Source organism: Callorhinus ursinus, unplaced genomic scaffold (genome assembly GCF_003265705.2).
Source record: "Callorhinus ursinus isolate GAN/ISIS: 27379988/994484 unplaced genomic scaffold, GSC_fseal_2.0 scaffold4, whole genome shotgun sequence".
NCBI lineage: Eukaryota > Metazoa > Chordata > Mammalia > Carnivora > Otariidae > Callorhinus > Callorhinus ursinus.
The window spans coordinates 31,717,304-31,726,679 of record NW_027397066.1 but is presented as its reverse complement, the minus strand read 5'-3'; the positions used below and the strand labels follow the sequence as shown (position 1 = coordinate 31,726,679).

Here is a 9,376-nt window from a genome sequence, read left to right as displayed (position 1 = left end):
ACTCATAAGGAAAAACATGGCAATTCTCCTTTTATACCTAAATCCTATGGAATTTGCTGCCTCCTGTATTCAAGTTGGGGCTATGATCCTAAACTTGGCTCCCTTCAATTGAGGTTTGTTACGTACTTGGCATGTTCCCACAACCAAACCTCCCATCTGTGACCTGCACCTGCAGCTCGCAGTATTCAGCCCAGATAGCTCTGTACTTCCGGGCCACTCAGGTCCCTGGAAGCGCTGGCCGTAGTCTTTCATACCCTGTTTCTCAGCTAGTTTAGACGCTTACAAACATTTGGGTGTTCTAGTTTCTGTAACTTTGTTTTGGTTCTTTAAAAACAGCTCTTCCCCCACCCCTGGCACATCACCATTTCTCCAAGGCACTCATTGTGAGATGCGAAGGCTGGTGCCTGTCGTTTGCATTCCAGATTGAAACGAACAGAATCTAGACTTTTTTCTTTCTTCCCTCTCTCCTTCTCCCCCCCCCCACCCCGCCCCCGTATCATGACAAACAAAAGAGGATATGAGTTGTATTTATTCTTTTGTAAGACGCAGAAGTATCAATTCCAGGAGATGTTGAGTTTTCCTCATTTACTTTGGAGTTTATGTAAACTGTAAGTCCTACTTTCAATAGATATGAAGGAAGTAGGAATTTGGGGCGGGGGTTGAGAGGGGAGGTGGTGATGTGGAAAAGCGACTTCTTTCTCATTTGCCCAGAGACGTTTAATTTCTGGAAAGAGCATATATAATGGCAAGTGAAATGTCCTGGTCTCTGGGGCCAAGAACGTGTGTTGTGGGTGCTTGTGGCATGTCTTGCAGCCTCTAGGTACAGGCTGACACTTACAGGGCTCCCCCCACTCACCCTCGCGTCGGTTTCGGGGCCGTTTCCCCTGCACAGGGCGCTCTCCCAAGGCAAAGGGGCTTGCTGATGGCCCGGGGTCTTTGGGTAGAGAGGAATAAACCTGATAAATAAATTCATAGCGGTCGATTTAATTGCTTTAAGAAAACATTCAAAAAGAGAATGTCAGGAAAGGGTGTGAGCAAAATAGCACCCTCCCTCAGATTCTGGCTTGGGGGTGCAGTCGGAGGCAGAACTGATGTAAAATAATGTAAATGGGGTTTCTTAAATATTTAAAAATATTTCTCGAGAGGATGGTACTAGAATCTATGGGTCATTATAATGCTTTTAAATATACGTTTTTTAAAAAGGTTTTATTTCATCTTATTTATTTTTTAAAGATTTGTTTATTTATTTGAGAGAGAGAGTGGGGGGGGAGGGGCAGAGGGAAATGATCTCAAGCAGACTCCCCGCTGAGCGCGGAGCCCCAGGTGGGGCTTGATCTCACCACCCTGAGACATTGACCTGAGCCAAAACCCAGAGTCGGGATACTTAACTGCCTGAGCACCCCAAGGATTTCTTTTTAAGCAATTTCTGCCCCTGTAAGTTTGGGTCAAGGTTAAGCATGAAGGTTGGGAGAGTTTACAGCTCAGACATCAGCATTTCTTCCCCTTCTCCCTCTTCTCCCCACTGACTTTTTCCTCTCCTCCCCTCTCTTCTTTTGCAATGGGCAGGAGACTTGTCTTCTTCAAGATGCTCGTGACATAGTAAAGAAGGCCTCCAGGCAAACGAATGCAGATAGCCCAGCCTGGAAAGAGTATGTACTCTCATAAAGGGAATTCAGAAGCAATCAGTCCCGAAAGGCTTCATGGAGGAGGTGTCTTGCAGATGACAAGACAGGAAGTGAGGAGGCAGTGGTGGTGATGAGATCCTGTGAAACCGGTTCAGGCAAAGGAAAAAGCATATGAACACTACTACAGCTAAGAAAGCCCAGTAGTTGTTGAGAGCTTATTACCTGCCGCCACCTGCTAACTATTTTACATGGGTTGTCTCATTTAATTGTCACATGAAACCTTTGGGGCAGATTTTCTCCCTATTTTAATCAAGGGAAAAATTGAGGCAGGGTAGGGATACGCTCTCTGCCCACAGTTGCACAGCTAGTGAGTGGTAGACCAGGATTGGAATTCAGAATCCGGCCTCTTTCTTTGTAGAAAGGATCTGGTTTTTGTGCAGGAAGAGGGAAGGGTGGGATTTCAGTGTTTTTGTTTTTTAAAGATTTTACTTATTTATTTGAGAGAGAGAGTGCGCTAGAGACAGAGCACGAGAGAGGAGGGGGAGGGGTAAAGGGAGAGGGAGAAACCGACTCCCCACTGAGCAGGGAGCTCGATGCAGGGGCTCCATCCCAGGACCCCGAGATCATGACCTGAGCCAAAGGCACTTAACTGACTGAGCCACCCAGGCGCCCCATTGTTGTTGTTTTTTAAAAAAATTCCCTTTCTCCCATATTGGTGTGGAAGGAAAATTTTTCTTCTAGGGGTGTGTGTGTGTGTGTGTGTGTGTGTGTGTGTGTGTGTGTGTGAGAAAGGTAATTTGTAGATGGTTTGGACAACTCAGAGGAATATGCTCAGAGGTAGAAGAACAGTTAAGAGACATACTGCCATCCCAGGTAAAAGATACTGATGAAGATGATAGTTATTATTTTACTGAGCACTTACTATGTGCCGCCATATCTTTACTTAATCGTCACAATGGCCCCATGAGATAGTTATCCTTCAATTAACAAATGAAAAGACTGAGGCTCTCAGAGGCTAAGTAACTTGTTCAAGGTCACACTGCTGGTAAGAGGCAGAGCCAGGATAGGGGTACAGGTGTGTCTGATTTTAGGCTCTTAACCCATAAGCTTGGACAGCATGAGGAATAATAAGTGACATAGACATACTCGGGGGGGGGGGTGAGGCTCCCGAGGTGTCATCCAAGTGTGGAGATGTCTAGGAAAAAATAGAAATATATATCTTTGGAAACAGAAGTTGACAGATGAATGAAACCAAGGGAATAAATGTGTGGAGGAAAAAGCTGGGTGGGAATGGTGTCCTGGGGACCAATCCACAGAGAGAGACAAGGCTGAGAATGAAAGACCCTTAGAAGGTGCGGAATGAAGACCCTGCCCCTCGGCTCTGTAGCGTGTTTACTGGGTAGTGGTAGACAAGTCCCTTACCTGGCATTTCATCCTCTGCCCCTGTAGAAGTGAAGAAAAGAAACTACATTCCTTTTTTTTTCTTAAGAATTTTTACTTTTTTAAGTAATCTCTACACCCAATGTGGGGCTCGAACCCACAACCCCAAGATCAAGAGTCACACGCTCTACTGACTGAGCCAGCCAGGCGCCCCAGAACCCACATTCTTCAATGGCTTCACAAGACTTTTTGTGATCATCAGTGAGGTCCTGGACATAAACATGCTTTAAGAACTCCAAAGTTCTTTACAATCTAATGTGTGTGGAGACAAGAAGAGAGCAGTGAAGGGGTCTGAACCCAATAAGTGGGCTGAAGAAGCTGGGGGGACAGAGCGGTGAGCTTTTGAAATGTAACAAGAAGGAAGTTACCTAGATATGCTTGGGGGCTGGGTCCCCGTGGAACCCCCCGAAGAAATACCACTCTAAGAAAGACTTAAAAGTAGGCTAAAAGAGAGAGAGGGACAGGAAGAAAAAAACTGAAGAACGTAAGTGAAGAGGTTGGTGCCACAGGAGAAGCCCCAGCGTGGGTCTGTGTGTCAGGGACTCCTGCCTCACCTTGGACCCTACCAAGTTCTTTGACTGTGAGTACATGGCTTGCTTCCACTTTCTGGGCCTGGGGGTTCATCTCTGTGAAAATGGTAAGAGTTGGCATGGATGATGAACCCAACAGCTCAAACTGGGAATGACAAGTATTCCTTCACCTCCTGCCAGGTCCACGGCTGTGTGGAACGTTGTGTTGAGGAGGGTAATGAGGCCAGGGAAACAGACATCAAGGTGGATGAGTGAAATCTGCAGGTGGTGTGTGGTGGGGGAGACGCTTCATTCAGGCCTGCCCTATGGTCCCCTCCAGCCCTGGCCCCCCAAAACAGGAGACTCCGAATCCAGGAAACTGAAGGGTCGGAGGAAAGTCCTTTCTGGAATTCTGGAGACAAGGTAATCGCTCCTGAGATGTCAGCCGTGTGGCCTTACCTCTGGGGGGGCCGACCGGGGCCCTTGGGAAAAGTCTCTGCTTCGTGAGGAGGTGAAGAAAAGAGAGCACACTGGGAGTGGCCAGATTCTTCTGATAGGTGACACTGGGGTCTGGGCCAAGAAAGGGTTTTGGACAGGAAGGGGATTCACAACAGGGCATGCTTGAGAGGAATTGTTTAAGTCTTTAAACCCTTGCCAAGGCAGAGAACATGAGATTGGACCTGTTAAGTTACTTTCGCTATATATAGTTTGTAACCTGAAAATGCCTCCCTGGGCAGCATTTGTGTTTTTAACTCACAGTGTGTGCCTCAAGTAGAGGCTGGAGTGGGGGAAGGGTTTCTGTTGGGGACAGACAAAAGTGGGGAGGCACTGGCTTTGAAGACCACATTTCCTCCCTTTTTATGCCTGGGGTGTAACCAGAGACCAGAGTCAACAAGGAATCTGGCTCAGGACTGCTTTTGTTTGCAGCTCTCCATGGGGTGTGACTTGCTTTTTTCAGAGGTCAGTGAATTGTAAATTGTGTAATTTTGGGTTCTGCTGAACCACCGTGGGGGAGACCTTTGAGGGGGTTGGTAAGAGAGGGGTAGATGGTATCACTCAGGCATCTAGGAAACTCTTGCTGTCTCTAAGACCAGACCTGGCTACATGGAATTCTTCCATTCATAGGCAAGCAGAAAATACATATGGACTTGGGTATTAACATCTGAATTTGCTTTAGCAAATGGATCTATGTCAAATATCCTAAATAAGGTAATATCCTAAGTTCAGAAGGAACAGGAACAGTAAACCCAATTATTTTCTATGATTGACTACACTTTTCTGGTTACAAATATTTGTTGTGGTCTATGAAGATCTATACATAAACCCTGTGCTATGGAGAAGGGTACCATGCTGGGAACTGCTAAAGGTCTCAATTTATTTTTGATCTACATTTTCCTCCCCGCCCCCCACATGCTTAGCACAGGACCTGATATTTATTCATGCACTCAACAAAAATCTGTCGAGCATTTATCTTATTCCAGCCGCTGTTCTAAGTGCTGGGGATACAGAAATCAAGCAAGCTCTTGCTCTCTTAGAACTTAAAATCAACTGGGTTGGGGCAGACCATAAAATCAATATATTGTATGCTATATCAAGTAGCAAGACATGCTATGAGGAAACATAAAGAGAGGTACAGAAGATAGAGAGGGGCGGTGTCTCTGGGGAAATGGAGTTGGTGAAGAGTGAGGAGGTGAGCCCTGAGGCTGACTGAAGGTAGCGTGTCCAAGACAGAGGGGGGTGTTCCAGGGAGGGTGCAGGGGAAGTGGTGGGAGGTGAGGTCAGAGGGGAATCAGAGGCAAAGGCAGACCTTGAGGGCCACTGCAAGAACTTTGAATTTTATGCTGAAGAAGACGGGAAACTTATGGAGGATTTTCAGCAGAAGCCAGACAAGATCATTCTGGCTACAAATTTTGAAATAAATCGAAGAGGGGCAAAGACAGAAGCGAGGGAACAGGATACAATAATCTAAGCAAGAGACGATCGTGGCTTGGACTGAGGATTTTCCAGATTCCAAATATTTTGAAGGAATAGTTGGCAAGATCTTGTGATGAGTGGAATGTGAACTTAGAAGGAGAGAAGTAACGATGAGCCCAAGACTTGGGTCTGAGCAGCTGGAGGAATAGAGCTGTTACTTACTAAGATAGGGAAGGCTGGTGGAGGAAGAGGTTTGGGAATAAGGGATCCAGAGTTTGGTTTTAGAATTGTTAAGTTTAAGATGCCTGTTAAACAACTAATAGAGAGGTCCAACAAGTTGTTGGATACATGAGTCTGGAGTTCATGGGACAGGATGGGGCTATAGGTATAAATTTGGGAGTGGAAAGCACATGAAAAATTAAAGCTACAGGTGGGAGGAGGCCACCTAAGAAGAGGGGCTGTAGGCAGAGAGGAAGAGCAATCTAGGGGTGAATCTGAGGGATTCCACCATTAGTGGTTAGGGATATGAGAAGAACCAGCCAAGGTGATGAGGAGGAACCAGTGAGACAGGAAGAGAGAGTGACGTCCCAGGAAGCAAGGTGAGAAGCTGTTTCAAGATGGGCATGTCCAACTGGGTCAGATGCTACTGACAGATCAAGTATGAAGAGGACTAAAATTAGTCATTGGATTTGGAACATGGAAGTCATTGGTAAGTTTCACAAAAGCAGTTTTAGTGGAACCATGGGGGTGAAAGCCTGATTTGGAGTAGTTTCAAAACAGTATGGGAAATGAATAAGTGGAGATAGTGAATATGAAGACCATTCTTTCAAGAAATTTTATTGTAATGAGAAGCCAACAAGAACAACAACAACAACAAAAATTGAGGCAGTTGCCGGAGGGAGAAATGTCAGTCTCTAATATGGCTCAATAGCATGCCAGGGACTACTTTTAAAAAGGTGGGTTGTTCTTTTCTGAAGAAGGCAGTTCCAGAAGACCCTAGAAATCCATCTTGTGACTCTCCTATTGGGGTTTGCTAAGGACTCTACACAGTGCTCCTATCTGTTACAGGGACCTCTAGCTTCATTGGGTCCACCAGATCATGGGAGCCAAGGGCACCTTGCACAGCAGCCTGGATCTGCTGTGGGGCTTTCTCTTGCCCTGGGCCCCACTCCAAACTACAAACATCTTGGATCACCCAATACATATGTCGGGGCAGTTGATTCCCTGTTGTAGGTTATGTTTCTCCAAAACCCAACGGGGCTCACCAAGCATTAGATTCTCTAGCAGTAGTAAGACCAAGGTGTAATAACTTGTTCTTTACCTTTCAGGAGATGTCCTGACATGCCCTAGATCATCGAAGTCCTAAAAACTTTGCTAGAATGGGAAGCATTGCAGGATCCTTTCTCAAGGGGACCCAGGCTTTGGGTCTGAAAACTGCCTCAGCTCTGGAAATTGTGGGCCCATCAGCCTTCTCCTTAATAGCTCTTGATTTTTATTTTTTGGCCAGTTCTACAAGGCATGCAACACTCTATTGGCTGCTCATAACTACCTCGCTCCTAAGAACACCATGGTCTATTAACCATCATCAAAACCTCTGTGGGTGGAGGCCCACTGGTCGCCCCTCTGGCCCTGCTGCCTGTTACAGTTTATGTCCGTTTTGGCTCTGATAGTTAAGCACTGGCATCTGGCCTTTGTTATTCTGGGATCTCATCATTCCCCTTGACACGAGGGAGCCCATCTAGAAGGTTGAGTCACCTATTCTCAGTCTGGCCCACAGCAGAAGTTCATCAGTAGGCCTCTCAGAGATGCTGCTGCTCACTGAGATATTCTTTATTGCCTAGTGAACATAATGTTCTTTGAACCCTTCCAAGAAGCATAAGTCTCACACAATAGACTTGTTCTAACATTCCTGTCTCCCTGAGCATTGTGAGCCCTTCTTCAGTTTCCTGCCATGGCACTCCAGACTCTGTCTATAATTTGCTGTCAGGCATCATCACGTCCAAGCCTCAAGGAGCCATTCAGGAACACACTACTACAAACTGTAAGGCGGTTCCAAGTCAAGAACCTCTCCCTTGCTTTCATATTCCGCTCCCCTCGTTGTTCTCCTGTTTATCATCCTCAAAATCACTCCCCCACATGTCCCCCTAGTTCACACTGATGCATCTCAGCCAAGTCCTGCAGCTCTTTCTGAGGATAAGATGTTTTCTGCTGGATTTGGCACTCTGTTTCTCCACTCGGGCTGCCTCGAGACTAGTGATTGGTCCAGGAGCATTGAATGGAGGTAGAGGCAGATCTTCAGGAGAACAACACAATTTTGTGAGAGTCACTGTCAAGAATCTAGTCTCACCCAGATCTGGAGAAGAAAACAGAAGCAACATTCAGGTTAGTATCAGTCAACTGACGGGATATTTTGGATGACTAAGAGAAGCCAAGGAATGTCCCCTCAGGTTCCAGGCTTCTCCCTGAACGACTGGGAGGAAGTTGGTGGTGGCAAAATACATGTGAGGCCAGAGAGCACTGTGGGAAGTGGGGTCAGTGCACTCTATTTGGTGAGTTATCATAGGTGGCTGTATAGTTCCAGAACTCTCATTCCAGCAAGCAAAACTACATCAATCATTCATTCATTCATCTATGCATTAACTTAACATTTATTGAAAGCCTCTTCTGCTAGGCATTTGGGTTCAAAGATGAATAAAACCCTATCTTCATTTTCCAGAAATTCAGAGTGTAGTGGGAAGTGGACAGAAATGTCCTTTACTATTTACTATTACATGTGATAGAATAAATTGATGTACAGGGTGTTGTGGGAGGGGAGACAGAATAAGAAAAACACTTGCCTGGTGTGTATGCACACGAAGAAGGAGTTATATAATGCCTTGGTTGGTTTCTTGTCCTGGCACACTTCGATTCCTCATTTCTAGAGCCACTTGACCACAATCACTGGTCACGGATAGCGTAAAGAATCTCAATTTGGTAGCTGAGAGGAGTGTAAAGTCAACCCTCCTTTTGGTTCTCCACATCTATGCCTAGTTTCTTAATCTGTTTTTGCTACCCATCTCCTCTTGTCTCCCAGTTTCATTGTCCTAAATCTCTTTTCTACTTTTTTACCTGATGTACTTTCACAGATCCCTTGAATCCCTCTTGCCCGAAGCCCAGACTTTTGGGCAAATCCTTACTCCCTTTCCTCTGTACCTGTCTTGGGAGAAGGGAAAATGTCTTAACATGTGCACCATGTAGGCATGTTGATTATCTCATTTCAGCCTTCCATTGTTCCCATTCTATAAATGAGGCCCAGGGAAGTTAAGGAATTCGCACAAATTCACAGCTGGACAACAAAAAAGCAGGATTTTCAATATAGATCCAATGTTCAGAATACTGACCCATACCTTAAGCTCTCCCAGATGATTAAGTACCTGGAAAACATTCCATCACAAAACCTTTCTGTTCGAAGTCTCCCAGGAGAAGAGAAGAAGAACTAAAAGACTGCTTTGTAATTTTATAATCTCTTCATGTTTCCTATCAAAGATTTGGTCCCCTCCTTGCACCCACAGACTCACAAGGCACTTCCATCTCTCCTCTAGGTTGTATAAGAATATGAATTTCTCATGACTATAAATGTACAATTGGAATTCCTGGACATTTATATGTACTTATTGAGTGACTATCACTGAATAGTTTTTCCAAAGTGATTGTACCAACTTACATTTCCACCAACAGTATATGTGCTGATTGTTCTCATCAGCATTTGGTATTGTCAGTCATTTGAATTTGAGCCATTCTGGTGAGTTTGTAGTAGAATCTCATTGAAGTATTAATGGCATGTACCTGATTATTGATGAGGTTGAGCACATGATTTAATAAGTATAATATTTGAAATAGATTTTTTTG

The 9,376-nt window shown here is 45.2% G+C and overlaps 1 long non-coding RNA gene across 1 annotated transcript in view; it reads left to right on the top strand.

Moving 5' to 3' along the window:
* Positions 1-483: 483 nt before the first annotated feature.
* LOC141372449 (uncharacterized) overlaps positions 484-9,376 on the top strand; it is a 37,336-nt gene continuing 28,443 nt past the window's right edge. The window contains exons 1-2 of the long non-coding RNA XR_012377703.1: positions 484-608; positions 1,567-1,649. This is a non-coding gene — a long non-coding RNA (uncharacterized lncRNA). The remainder of the gene's footprint in view (positions 609-1,566; positions 1,650-9,376) is intronic.